At 40.1% G+C, this 14,811-nt stretch overlaps 2 pseudogenes; one reads left to right on the top strand and one right to left on the bottom strand.

The window, feature by feature from the left end:
* The first annotated feature begins 523 nt into the window (after positions 1-523).
* Positions 524-934, top strand: LOC103242941 (small ubiquitin-related modifier 2-like; annotated as a pseudogene).
* A 7,919-nt stretch (positions 935-8,853) lies between these two features.
* LOC119622238 (small nucleolar RNA U13) lies at positions 8,854-8,941 on the bottom strand (annotated as a pseudogene).
* Positions 8,942-14,811: the final 5,870 nt, after the last annotated feature.

Here is a 14,811-nt window from a genome sequence, read left to right as displayed (position 1 = left end):
GACTTATATAACTGGTTTTCAAATGTGAAGTCAACCTTACATTTCTGGAATGAATTAAAATTTGTCATGATGCATTATCATTTTTTATTTAGTACTGAATTTGATTTGCTATTATTTTTGTTTAGGATTTTGTATCTATGTTTTGACAGAAATTGTTCCGTAATTATCATTTTGTGTAATGTCCTAGTTCAGTTTTAATATCAAGGTTATGCTGCCCTCATCCAAAAAGTTAGGAAGTGTTCTTTCTATTCTCTGAAGGAGTTTGTGTTAAACTGGTGTTATTTCTTTATTTAATGTTTGGAAGAATTAAGCAGCTAAACCATCTGGAAGTGTTTTTTGTAGGAAAATGTTTAATTGCTGATACAATTTTTCTAATAGATAGAGGATTATACATAGTGTTGCATAAGGATTTGTTGTGTTTTTCAAAAATGTTGACCATTTTATCCAAAATTTCTAATTTATTAGCACAGAGTCATTATAGTGTCATAATATCTCAATTGCCTGTAGGATGTACACTGGAAAGATTCACAGCAAAACTGAGCAGAAGGGTTCTTCTGCCCCTCCTGGTGCTGCTTGTGTGCTCGTTTGGTGAGGATCTGGTACCTCTTTTGTGAAGCAGCAGCTGAGGACACTCCGGCGCTTGCCATGGCCGATGAAAAGCCCGAGGAAGGAGTCAAGACTGAGAACAAATGATTATATTAATTTGAAGGTGGTGGGGCAGGATGGTTCTGTGGCGAAGTTTAAGATTAAGAGGCATATACCACTCAGTAAACTAATAAAAGCCTATTGTGAACGACAGGGTTTGTCAATGAGGCAGATCAGATTCTGATCTGATGGGCAACCAATCAATAAAACAGACACACCTGCACAGTTGGAACTGGAGGCTGAAGATACAGTTGATGTGTTCCAACAGCAGACGGGAGGTATCTACTGAGAAGGGAAACTGCTTTTTTTTTTTTTTTTTTGACGGAGTTTTGCTCTTATTGCTCAGGCTAGAGTGCAATGGCGCAATCTTGGCTCACTGCAACCTCCACCTTCCAGTTTCTAGCAATTCTCCTGCCTCAGCCTCCCAAGTCGCTGGGATTACAGGCGTGTGTCACCACGCCCAGCTAATTTTTTTGTATTTTTAGTAGAGACGGGGTTTCACCATGTTGTCCAGGCTGATCTCGAACTACTGACCTCGTGATCCACCCACCTCGGCCTCCCAAAGTGCTGGGATTACAGGCATGAGCCACCGCACCCGGCCCGAATCTGCTTCTTTACTCCAGCACTCAGTTCTTTAAAGACCAAGATTACAAGATTACATTCTCAATTAGAAAATTGCAATTTGGTTCCACTGCATCCTGACTATTACAATACAGTTTTCTCTATTCTTTGATTTCCCCCTTCCCCATTCCTTTATGCACATAAAGTAACTGATGTATGTGCACAAGCGTGCTGCATTTTAAAAAACTGAACAGCCAATGGTATGTTTTGATTGGCATCAAGTGGAGACAGGATGGGGAAAAATACGGATTCTGTGAAAATATCCCCTTTCTCTATTAGTGGCATGTTCATTCAACTTCTACCTTTATATTCCAGTAAGTTATTTTGCTCTCACTATTTTAACAACAACAACAACAAAAACACATAAAAATCCTTGCATACCTTGTTCAGTTGGAGAATTTTAATGTTTTTCATTTGTCATTATAAAACCAAGGACAATTTTATAACGTTTTTGTACATAACTGTTACATGTAGGGCATCTATCTTTAAGTAGGGAAAAATTACTCTAAAAAAAAAAAAAGAATCCTCGATAGTTTTCTCTTCAAGTCAAGTGTCTTGTTGTTTAAATAAACATTGTTTTTTTAAAAAAACTAAGCAGAAGGCACAGAGATTTCCATAAACCCCTTGTCCCCACATAATCTCTGCTACTATCAAAATAGTACATTTGGGCCGGGAGCAGTGGCTCACACCTGTAATCCCAGAACTTTGGGAGGCTGAGGTGTGTGGATCACCTGAGGTCAGGAGTTCAAGACCAGCCTGGCCAATGTGGTGAAACCCCATCTCTACTAATAATACAAAAATTAGCTGGGCGTAGTGGTGCGTGCCCATAATCCCAGCTACTTGGGAGGCTGAGGCAGGAGAATCACTTGAACCCAGGAGACGGAGGTTGCAGCAAGCCGAGATCGTGCCGTTGCACTCCAGCCTGGGCAACAAGAGCGAAACTCTATCTTTGAAAAAAAAAAAAAAAAAGTACATTTGTTGCAATAGATGAACTTACATTGATACATTATTATCACCCAAAGACCATAGTTTACATTAGGGTTCACTCTTGGTGTTGAGTATTCTGAGTTTGGACAAATGTATATGATATATATCCACCATTGTAGCATCATACAGAATAGTGTCACTGCCCTAAAAATCCTCTGTGCTCTGCCTGTTCATCCTTCTCTCTCTCCACCCCTGGCAACCACTGATCTTTTACTATCCTCAAAGTTTTGCCTTTTCCAGAATGCCGTGTAGTTGGAATCCTACAGTAGGTAGCTTTTCCAGATTGGCTTCTTTCATCTAGAAATATGCATTTAAGTTTCCTTCATGTCTTTTCACGGCCTGATAGCTCATCTCTCTTTAGCACTGAATAACATTCCATTGTATGAATGCACTGCAGCTTATTTATCCATTTACCTACAGAAAAACATCCTAATTGCTTCCACATTTTGGCAATCACAAATAAAGCTGCTATAAACATTCATGTGCAGGTTTTTTCTGTGTAGACATAAGTTTTAAACTCATTTGGATAAATACCAAGGGACAAAATTGCTAGATTGTATGATAAGAATGCGTTTAGTTTTGTAAGAAACCGCCAAACTGTCTTTCAAAGTCGCTGTACCATTTTGCATTCCCATCAGCAACAAATGAAAGTTTCTGTTCCATATCCTTGCCAGCATTTGGTCTTGTGAGTGTTTTGGATTTGGGCCACCCTAATATGTATGTAGTGGTATCTCATTGTTGTTTTAATTTGTAATTCCCTAATGACATACGATGTTAAGCATCTTTTCTTATATATAATTGCCATCTGTATGTCTTCTTGGTGAAGTGTGTGTTTAGATCTTTTGCCCATTTTTTAATTGGATTGTTTGTTTTCTTATGGTTGTGTGTTAAGAGTTCTTTGTGTATTTTGGATAAGTCTTTTATCAAATGTGTCTTTTGCAAATATTTTCTCCCCGTCTGTCGATTGTCTTCTCATTCTCTTAACAGTGTCTTTTGCAGAGCAGAAGTTTTTCATTTTAATTAAGTCCATCTTATCAATCTTTTCTTCCATGAATCAAGACTTCGGTGTTTTATCTAAAAAGTAATCCCAAAGTCATCTAGGCTTTCTCCTGTGTTATCTTCTGTGAATTGAAGATATATAGTTTTGCATTTTATTTTTTCTTCACTTTTGAAGGATAATTTCACAGGTCCCAGAATTCCAGGTAGGTGGCTTTTCTCTCACAACACTTTTTAAATACAATCATGCATCACTTAGCAACAGGGATAATTTGAAGAAATGCATCATTGGGTGATTTCATCGTTGTGCAAACATCGTAGAGGGAACTTACACAGAGCTAAATAACAGAGCCTACTATACATCCAGGCTGTGTGAGATAGCCTGTTGCTCCTGGGCTACGAACCCGTACAGCATGTTATCGTACTGAATGCTGTAGGTGACTGTAACACAATGCAAGTGTTTGTGTATCTAAACATATCTCAATGTAGAATTCCTACAGTGAAGGTATGGTGTGATAATCTTATGGGACCACCGTACGATTGTATGTGGTCCATCGTTGACCGAAATATCTTTATGCAGTGCATGATTCTATTTTACTCCACTTTGTTCTTGCTTACGTTGTTTTTGAGGAGATGCCAGATGTAATTGTTATCTTTGCTCCTCTGTGAGAAAGTTGGTTTTTTTCCTCTGGTTTCTCTCAAGATTTTGCATTTATCTTTGATTTTCTGCAGCTTGCATAGGATATGCCTAGATGTAATTTTTTTTTTTTCTTTTATCCTGCCTCATGTTCTCAAATTCTTCCCGGATCTGTAGATTGGTGTCTGACTTTAAGTTGGGAAATTCTCAGTCATTGTGGCTTCAAATATTTCTTCTGTTCCTTTATTGCTTCTCCTTCTGGTATTCCCATTATGTGTATGTTACACCCTTTGCAATTGTCCTACAGTTCTTGGATATTCTGTTTGGGCTTTTTGTGTGCGTGTGGTGTGTGTGTGTGTGCGCACGTGCATGTGTGTGTGTGTTTTCAGTCTTCAGAAAGAAGTGTTTTCTCTTCTGTTTTGGGGGAGTTTCTGTTGACATATTCTCAAGCTCAGAGATTCTCTCCTCAGCTGTGTCCAGCCTACTGACGAGCCCATCAAAGGCATTCACCGTTTCTGTTATGGTGTTTTTGATCTCTAACATTTCCTTCTGGTTCTTTCTTAGAATTCCCATCTGTCTGTCTACATTATCCATCTGGCCTTGCATGCTGTACGCTTTATCCATTAGCACCCTTAGCATATATATATATTTTTGAGACCACAGTCTAGCTCTGTCGCCCAGGCTAGAGTGCAGTGGCACAATCTCAGCTCACTGCAACCTCTGCCTCCCAGGCTCAAGCAATTCTCCTGGCTTAGCCTCCCAAGTAGCTGGGATTACAGGTACCCACCACCACGCCCAGCTAATTTTTGCATTTTTAGTAGAGATGGGGGTTTCACTGTGTTGGGCAGGCTGGTCTCAAACTCCTGACCTCAGGTGATCCGCCTGCCTCTGCCTTCCAAAGTGCTGGGATTACAAGCGTGAGCTACCGTGCCCGCCCCCACTTAGCATTAATCATAGTTATTTTTAAATTCCTGGCCTGATGATTCTAACATCCCAGCCATATTTGAGTCTGGCTTTCATGCTTGCTCTGTCCTTTCAAACTACGTTCTATTGTCCTTTAGTATGTATGTCTCATAATTTTTTTTTTTTTTTGATAGTGAGACATGATTGATGTGCTGAACAAAAGAAACTGCAATTTCTTTAGTAATGTGTTGGTAAAGTGTGGGAGAGGTGAAGTGCTCTCTAAACCTATGATTGTCTCAGTCTTTCAAAGAGCCTGTGAAATTGTAGGCTCTGAAAACAAAACAAAGCAAAACAATACTTTAGGCTCTGGTAAAATAGTTCCTCTTGAGGACAGGCCTTGTGAAGCTGAACAGAATGCTCTGGCATATTTCATATGAGAACCTGGTTAACCTCCTGGAGGTAAGTAAAACTCACAAAAGTGTGTGTGTGTGTTGGGTGGGGGGGTCCCTCCTGTAACTAGGTCCCCCTGGAAATTTTTTTTTCTTTGAGATGGAGTCTCACTCTGTCGCCCAGGCTGGAGTGCAGTGGTGAAATCTTGGCTCACTGCAACCTCTGCCTCCTGGGTTCAAGTGATTCTCATGCCTCAGCCTCCTGAGTAGCTGGGATTACAGACATGTGCCACCACACCCAGCTAATTTTTGTGGTTTTTTAGTAGACATGGGGTTTCACCATGTTGGCCAGGCTGGTCTCGAACTTCTGGCCTCAGGTGATCCACCCAGCTCAGCCTCCCAATCTGCTGGGATTACAGGCATGAGCCACCACACCTGACCTCCACCTGGAATTTTTAACTCTCAGACTTGTTCACATTAAGCTTCCAACGATTCATCAGTTACAGTTCAGGTCTGGTTCCCAGGAATATTTTTGCTCATGGGTTTCTTCTGCTCTGGTAAATTGTGATTCTCCATATCCACCTGTCTTCTTCTCCAGTGTTGAATACAGCAGCTTGCCCTGTGATGAATCCAAGAGGAAGCTGTTGATTTTTCAGTTGGTTCAGCTTTTTACTTGTTGGCAAAGTAATAACTTACTTCCAAGCTTCTTACATGTCAGAATGGAATCTTCTTCTCTTTCTCCTTCTTAACAGAGTCTCACTATGTTGTCCAAGCTGGCCTCAAACTCCTGGGCTCAAGCAGTCCTCCTGCCTCAGCCTCCGAAGTAGCTAGAACTACAGGTGCATGGCACCATGACTAGCCTCTTCATCTTTTTGAGAATACAATTTTCACTTGTCTAGTTTGCCAGTTATTTTATAGCATTTCAAATATATAATATTTTTTGAAACCAAATCTTACTCTGTCACTGGGGTTGAAGTGCGGTGGTGTGATCTTGGCTCACTGCAACCTCCACCTCCTGGGTTCAAGCAATTCTTGTGCCTCAGTCTCCCAAGTAACTGGGATTACAGGTGCCCGCCACCATGCCTGGCTAATTTTTGTATTTTTAGCAGAGTTGAAGTTTCACCATGTTGGCCAGGCTGGTCTCAAACTCCTGGCCTCATGTGATCCTCCCACCTTGGCCTCCCAAAGTCTGGGATTACAGGCATGAGCCACCGTGCCTGGCCTTCAAATACATCATTTAATTGTCTCCTGGTTTCCATCATTTCTCTGAAATTATTAGGTGCCAATCTTACATATTAAAGATAGCATGAAGTTGAGTCTTGTTCTTTGTTTTATTTTATCCAGTTTGATAATTAGGTTTTAGAATATTTAGATTATTTTCTTCTGATGTAATTGTGTCAACATCATTGGGCTCAAATCTACCATCTTGCTATTTGTTTTCTATTCGCCCCATATATACTTTATTTCTTTTTCCTATTTTCCTGCCTTCTTTTGAATTAATTGAATATTTTAAAATATTTCTTTTATCTCTACTAATGTCTAATTACCTATATTGCTTTAAAATTTATTAGTACTTGTTCTAAGGTGGTAGTAAGCATATGCCCCGTGACCTGTTTTTTATGGCCCATGAGCTATGAATGTTGGTGTTTTTTAGTTATAAACTTTATTTTTAGAACAGTTTTAGATATACAGAAAATCATGAACATAGTACAGCATTTTCATACATCTTGTATCCAGTTTTCCTTATTATTAGCACAGTACATTAGTTACAATTAATGGATCAGTGATACCTTATTATTAACTAAAGTTCATACTCTATTCAAATTTTCTTAGTATTTTGTTTGTTTGCTTTTTGAGATGGGATCTCACTCTGTCACCCAGGCTGAAGTGCAGTGCCGTGATCTCAGCTTATTTGCAACCTCTGCCTCCTGGGTTCAAACGATTTTCCTTCCTTAGCCTCCTGAGTAGCTGAGATTACAGGTGCCCGCCACAGTGCCTGGCTAATTTTTGTATTTTTAGTAGAGATGGTGTTTCATCATGTTGGCCAGGCTAGTCTCAAACTCCTGGCCTCAAGTGATCCGCCCACCTCTTCCTTCCAAAGTGCTGGGATTACAGTCCTGAACCCCCATGCCCAGGCGCCTTTTTAACACTGAATAACGTTCCATTGTATGGATATCACACATTTTGTTTACCCCCTCATCTGTCAATGAGTGGACACTTGGGAGATTGCCTTAGTTTTAACCTAATGTCCATTTTCTGACCCAGGATCCCATCCAAGATATCACATTTATTTAGTCATCATATCTCCTCCGGCTCCTCAAGCCTGTGACGGTTTCTCAGACTATCCTTTTTTTAATGACCTTGATGGTTTTGAGGAGTATTGGTCAGGCATTTTATAGAATGTCCTTCTATTGGGATTTACCTAATGTTTTTCTCATGGTTAACTGGGGTTATCGGTTTTACAAAGGAAGACTACAAAGGTTAAAGTGCTGTTTTCATCACATCAGGTCAAGAATACATACCATCAGGCCGGGCACAGTGGCTCACACCTATACTCCCAGCACTTTGGGAAGCCAAGGCGGGTGGATTACTTGAAGTTAGGAGTTCAGGACCAGCCTGGCCAACATGATGAAACTCTGTGTTCACTAAAAATACAAAATCAGCTGGGCGTGGTGGAGTTGGACTGTAGTCCCAGCTACTCGGGAGGCTGAGGCAGAAGAATCACTTGAACCTGGGAGGCAGAGGTTGCCCAGTGGTGCGATCTCGGCTCACTGCAACTTCCATGCCCGGCCTGACTTATCATTATTGATATTGACTTTGATCAGCCAGCTGAGGTTAGCATTTGCCAGGTTTCTCTAAATTTACTCATTTTTCTCCCTTTCCACACTGTAATCTTTGGAAGGAAGTCTTTATGCCAGCTCACATTTAAGGAGTGGGGAGTTATGCTCCACTGGTTGAGGGCAGACTATCTATGTAAATTATTTGAAATTCTTCTGGCTGAGAGATTTGTTAAAAATAGGTTTTATGGCCAGGCAGGGTGGCTCACGCCTGTAATCCCAGCACTTTGGGAGACTGAGGCAGGCGGATCACGAGGTCAAAAGATCCAGACCAGCCTGGCCAACATGGTGAAGCCCTGTCTCTACTAAAAATACAAAATTTAGCCGAGCATGGTGGCTCGTGCCTGTAGTCCCAGCTACTCGGGAGGCTGAGGCAGGAGAATTGGTTGAACCCAGGAGGCAGACGTTGCAGTAAGCCAAGATCACACCACTGCACTCCAGCCTGGCAACACAGCAACACTCCATCTCTAAAAAAAAGAAAAAAAGGAAAAAAAAAAAAGAATAAATTTTACTTTTTTTTTGAGACAGAGTTTCACTCTTGTTGGCCAGGCTGGAGTGAAGTGGCACGATCTCGGCTTACTGCAACCTCCATCCCCCGGGGTTCAAGCAATTCTCTTGCCTCAGCCTCCTGAGTAGCTAGGATGACAGGCACCCGCCACCATGTCTGGCTAATTTTTTTGTATTTTTAGGAGAAACAGGGTTTCACCATTTTGACCAAGCTGGTCTCGAACTCCTGACCTCAGGTGATCCACCTGCCTCAACCTCCCAAAGTGCTGGGATTACAGACATGAGCCACCGCTCCTGGCCTACTTTTTACTTTTTTTCCCTCATGTCAGATCATCAAATGGGTAAAGTGCTGACATCCACATGGTAACAAGGTTGGAGGGAGGCACATCTTACACATGACCATGAATACGCAAAAGAATCTCTGTCTGTTTTTGAGACAAAGTCTTACTCTCTCACTCTGAATGAAGTGCTGAAGAGCCATCATAACTCGTTGCAGCCTCAAACTCTTGTCCTCAAGCAATCCTTTCACCTTGGCTTCCCAAAATGCTTTACAGTTTTTAAAAGTTGAAATGGGCGGGGACACAGTGGCTCACGCCTGTAATCCCAGCACTCTGGGAGGCCAAGGCAGGCGGATCCCTTGAGGCCAGGAGTTTGAGACCATCCTGGCCAACATGGTGAAACCCTGTCTCTACTAAAAGTACAAAAATTAGCCAGGTGTGGGGGTGCACACCTTTGTCCCAGCTACTCAGGAGGCTAAAGCATGAAAATCACTTGAAGCTGGGAGGTGGAGGTTGCAGTGAGCTGAGACTGTGGCACTGTACTCCAGCCTGGGCAACAGAGCAAGGCTCTGTCTCAAAAAAAAATTTTTTTAAGTTGAAATGACTCAAAAGAGTAATATTTTGGGGATATATGAAAATGGCATAAAATTCAAATTTCAGAGTCCACAAATAAAGTTTTATTGGAACACAACCATGCTCACTCATTTGAATATTGTCTACAGCTGCTTTCTTGATAAAACAGCAGAGTTAATTAGTTGCAAAAGAGATTATATGGCCTTCAACACCTGACATTTACTATCTGGCCCTTTACAGGAAAAGTTTGCCAATCCCTGCTCTAAGGTTTACAATGTGCATCTTTAGTTTATCAGTTTTCCTCCAAATAACCTTATATCACATCATGTAAAAGTTAGACACTTAAACTAGCATATTTTCTTTTCGCCCCCTATGCTTCGTGGTATTGTTATCATACATTTTATTTCTACATATGTTATAAACCCCATAATACATGGTTATTCTTTTTTCTTTAGGTAGTCGATGATCTTTTAAACAAAATTTTAAATGAGAAAAATATACATTTTTCTCATTTAAAATTACATTTACTCACATATTTTTCATTTCTTGTTCTATTTATCCCTTTGTGTAGCTCCAAGTTTCCATCTGGTATCAGATTCCTTCTGCCTGAAAAAAACTTTCTTTAACTTTTTTTGTTTTTGTTTTTGTTTTTGGGACAGAGTCTCACTCTGCCCCCCAGGCTGGAATGCGGTAACGTGATATTGGCCCACTGCAACCTCTGCCTCCCAGGTTCAAGCAATTCTCCTGCCTCAGCCTCCCTAGTAGTTGGTATTACAGGCGCCTGCCACCATGCCTGGCTAATTTTTGTATTTTAGTAGAGATGGGTTTTCACCATGTTGGGCAGGCTGGTCTAGAACTCTTGACCTCAAGTGATCCACCCGCCTTGGCCTCCCAAAGTGCTGGGATTACAGGAGTGAGCCACCAGGTCTAGCCTCTTTAACATTCCTATAGTGTAGGTCGACTGATGGCAAAGTCTCTCATTCTTTGTGCGTGTGAAAAAGTCTTTATTTCACCATCATTTTAAAGATATTTTCACTTGGTTTAGAGATCTACGTTGAGAGTACTTTTTTTCTCCACAACTTAAAAAAATTGTGTTCTATTATCTTCTGGCTTATGTTGTCTCTGACAATAAGTCCATGATCATTGTTATCTTTGTCCCTCTATATGCAATGTCTCTTTTTCCCTCTGGCTTCTTTTAAGATTTTCTCATCATCTCTGATTTTCAGCAATTTGATTATAATGAATCTTGCTGTCATTTACTATCTTTACAGTTGGTATTGAGATTCTTGGATCCTTGAGTTTCTAGTTTTCATCAAAGTTGGAAAACTTTTGGTCATTATTTCTTCAAAAAAATTTCCGTTCTGTTTCTCCTCTCTTTCTGGACTTCAACTACAAGTATGTCAGAGCACTTGATATTATCCTGGGGATGACCATGGCTCTGTTATGTTTTTGGTTATTTCTTTCCATGTTCTTCCTTTCAGAAACTTTCTGCTGATAATGTCTTCATATATCTTCGCGTTTACTGGCCTTTTCTTCTGTGATATTTCATCTGCTGTTAATCCCATCCATTCAAAATACATTCAAATTATATTTAGGGTCAGTCACCGTGGCTCATGCCTGTAATCCCAGCATTTTGGGAGGCCAAGGCAGGTAGATCACCTGAGGTCAGGAGTTTGAGACCAACTGGGCCAACATGGTGAAGCCCTGTCTCTACTAAAAATACAAAAATTACAAATACAAAAATTAGCCAGACTTGGTGGCAGGCACCAGTAATCCTAGCTACTCAGGAGGCTGAGGCACGAGAATCACTTGAACCCGGGAGTGGAAGTTTCAGTGAGCCAAGATCACACCACTGCACTTCAACCTGGGCTAAGTTTTTTAAAAAAAAATCTATATTTAGGCCGGGTGCGGGTGGCTCAAGCCTGTAATCCCAGCACTTTGGGAGGCCAAAACGGGTAGATCACGAGGTCAGGAGATTGAGACCATCCTGGCTAACACGGTGAAACTCCATCTCTACTAAAAAAATACAAAAACTAGCCAGGCATGGTGGCAGGTGCCTGTAGTCCCAGCTACTCAGGAGGCTGAGGCAGGAGAATGGCATAAACCCGGGAGGCAGAGCCTGCAGTGAGCTGAGATCCGGCCACTGCACTCCAGCCTGGGTGACAGAGCGAGACTCCATCTCAAAAAAAAAAAAAAATCTATATTTAGATTTTGCGATTTTCATCTCAAATATAATTTCAATTTGTCAGTCTATGGTTGTTTCTTTGGAGGAATGTGCTTTTGTTTTCTTGGTGCTTTTCAGATTTTTCCCTTTGAATTTAACATTTTACAGTTTAAGTACAACGTGTCCAAGTATGATTTCTTTGTATTAAACCTGTTTAGCTTGATGTCTTGTGTTAGTTATAGAAAAATTTTGGCCAGTAATATTTCCTCTACCCCATTCTCTTTCCTTCTTCTTTTTGGACTCCAGAAACACATACGACATAACTTTTTATTGTGTTGCATATAATATTAATGGCATTTTTGTGTTCTCTATCCTTTTTCTGTCTATGCTACGATCAAAGTATTTTCTACTGACCTGTCTTCCAATTCACTCATTCCCTCTTCTGCTCTATCTAATCTGCCTTTAGTCCTGTGAAATAAATTCTCAATTTCAGTTAGTATATTTTTTTCCACTCTAGGACTCCACTTGATTCTTCATTTTTTATTAATTCCAATTATCTAGTGAAACTATCCAGCTATTCATCTATTTTCTTATACAAAGTAATGATCATTAGTTCAAAACTCCAACTGATAACTCCAGTATCTGGATCTCCTGTGAGGCTGTATTTTCTATGGTTTGCTTTTCTCTTGGTTTTCAGGTATTAGTCCAGTTTCTTCCTCACATGCATGGATTTTTTTTTCAATCCCTTCTAAGCCATAGTAGAATTTTTTTAACTTTGAAGCAGTCTCAAATGTACAGAAAGATCACAACTATAGTACAAAGAACATTTTTCCTGAAATCATTTGAGATTAAGGTGCCATCACCACTCAAACACTTCAATGTATAATTCTTATGAACAAGGACATCCTCCTAGATAACCATAAAACCACCATCAAAATCAGGAAATTAACACTGGTAGATTACTGCAAGCTAATCCACAGCAAAGACTCTATTCAAATTTCACCAGTGTGCCCAATAATGTTTTTATGACAAAAGGATTCAGCACAGAGTCACATATTCCATTTAGTTCTCAGTTATCTCTGGTCTTTTAAAATCTGGAACAGTTCTTCAATCTGTTCTTAATTTCAATGACATTTTTACAGATTATGAGCCAGTTATTATCTAGAACACCCCTTAATTTGGGCTCATTCAGTGTTTCTTCATTATTAGATTCAGGTTATGCATTGTGTGCAGGAATATCACAGAAGTGATTCTGTCTTTCTCACTGCATCCTATAGGTGGTACACGATTCTCATTTATCCCATTGCTGTTGATGTCCACTTTGGTCATTTGATTAAGGTGGTGTCTGCTAGTTTTCTCCACTGCAAAGTTACTGATTTTCTCTTTGTAATTAATAAGCATTTTGTGGAAAGGTGCTTTGAGAATATGTAAATAGCCCATTCTTCAACAAACATCCCACGTATTCATTTATATACAATAGTATAGAGTCATGGATTCCTATTTTATTCTGTAAGTTATAATCCATTGATATTATTACTTATTTTGATGGTCAAACTTTCCAGCTCCAGCCAGTGGAAGCCCCTTCTAGCTGGCTTCCATGTTGTTTTGACATGTCTCCATCACTCATTTGAGCACTTCTCTTTTCTTTTCTTTTTTTTTTAAACAGCTTTATTGAGGTATAATTCACATATGTTACAACTCACCAATTTAAAGTATACAATTCAACGATTTTGAGCGTATTCACAGATATGTGCCACCGTCACCACAGTCAATTTTAGAACACTTTTATTATCTCTAAAACAAGCCTTGTAACCTTCAGCTATCATCCCCCTATCCTCCCACTCGCTCCAGCCCCTGGCAGCTACTAATCTGCTTTCTATCTCTGTAGATTTCCTTATTCTACATAGTTAATATAAATGGCATCATACAATATGTAGTCTTTGGTAACTGGCTTCTTTCACTGAGCATAATGTTTTTGAGGTTTATCCAGGTTGTAGCATGTACAATTACTTCATTCTTTTTTATGGCTGAACAATATTCCATTGTAAGGCTGTACTACATTTTGTTTATCCATCCATTGCTGGGCATTTGGGTTGATTCTAACTTGTGGCTATTATGAATAATGTTATAAAAATTCACATATAGGCATATCTTAGAGATATTGCCAGTTCAGTTCCAGACTGCCACAATAAAGCAAACATTGCAATAATGTGAGTCACACGAATACTTTAGTTTCCCAGTGCATATAATACTTTGGTTTGCCAGGCACAGTGGCTCACTCTTGTAATCCCAGCACTTTGGAAAGCCAAGGCTGGCAGATCACTTGAGGCCAGGAGTTCGAGACCAGCCTGGCCAACATGGTGAAAACCCGTCTCTACTAAAAATAGAAAAATTAGACAGGTGTGGTGATGTGCATCGATCATCCCAGCTACTCAGGAGGCTGAGGCAGGACAATCGCTTGAACCCAGGAGGCAAAGGTCGCAGTGAGCCGAGATTGTGACACTGCACTCCAGCCTGGGTGACAGAGTGAGACTCTGTCTCAAAAAAAAAAAAAAAAGTAATGTGGGAGGATCACTTGAGCTCATGAAAGCAAGGCCACCCTGGGCAACATAGTGAGAACTCACCTCTATTAAGAAAAAAAAAAAAGAAAGAAAGAAAAAAGAAAGAAAAAGAAAGAAAGAAAGAAAGAAAGAAAGAAAGAAAGAAAGAAAGAAAGAAAGATAGATTATTGCTAAAAATAAAAATAAAAAAGGTTAACAATGTTAACAATCACCTGAGCCTTCAGCAAGTCATAGTCTTTTTGCTGATGAAGAGTCTTACTTCCATGGTGATAGCTGCTGGCTGGTCAGGGTGGTGGCTGCTGAAGGTTGGGTTGGCTGTGGCAATTTCTTAAAATAAAACAACAGCGAAGTTTGCTACATCGATTGACTCTTTCAAGAAAGATTTTTCTGTAGCATGTGATACTATTTGAAAGCATTTTACACCAGTAGAACTTCTTTCAAAATTGTAGTCAATTCTCTCAAACCCTGCTGCTGCTTTATCAGCTAAGTTTATGAAATATTCTAAATCCTTTGTTGTTGTTTCCACAATGTTCACAGCATCTTCACCAGGAATAGATTCCATCTCAAAAACCCACTTTCTTGGCTCATGCATAAGAAGCATTTCCTCATCTGTTCAAGTTTTACCATGAGATTGCAGCAATTCAGTCACATCATCAGGTTCCACTACCAATTCTAGTTCCTTGCTGTTTCTACATCTTCAGTTACTTCCTCTA

This window comes from Chlorocebus sabaeus, chromosome 16 (assembly GCF_047675955.1).
Source record: "Chlorocebus sabaeus isolate Y175 chromosome 16, mChlSab1.0.hap1, whole genome shotgun sequence".
NCBI classification, from domain to species: domain Eukaryota; kingdom Metazoa; phylum Chordata; class Mammalia; order Primates; family Cercopithecidae; genus Chlorocebus; species Chlorocebus sabaeus.
This window is presented reverse-complemented; position numbering and strand designations above follow the sequence as displayed.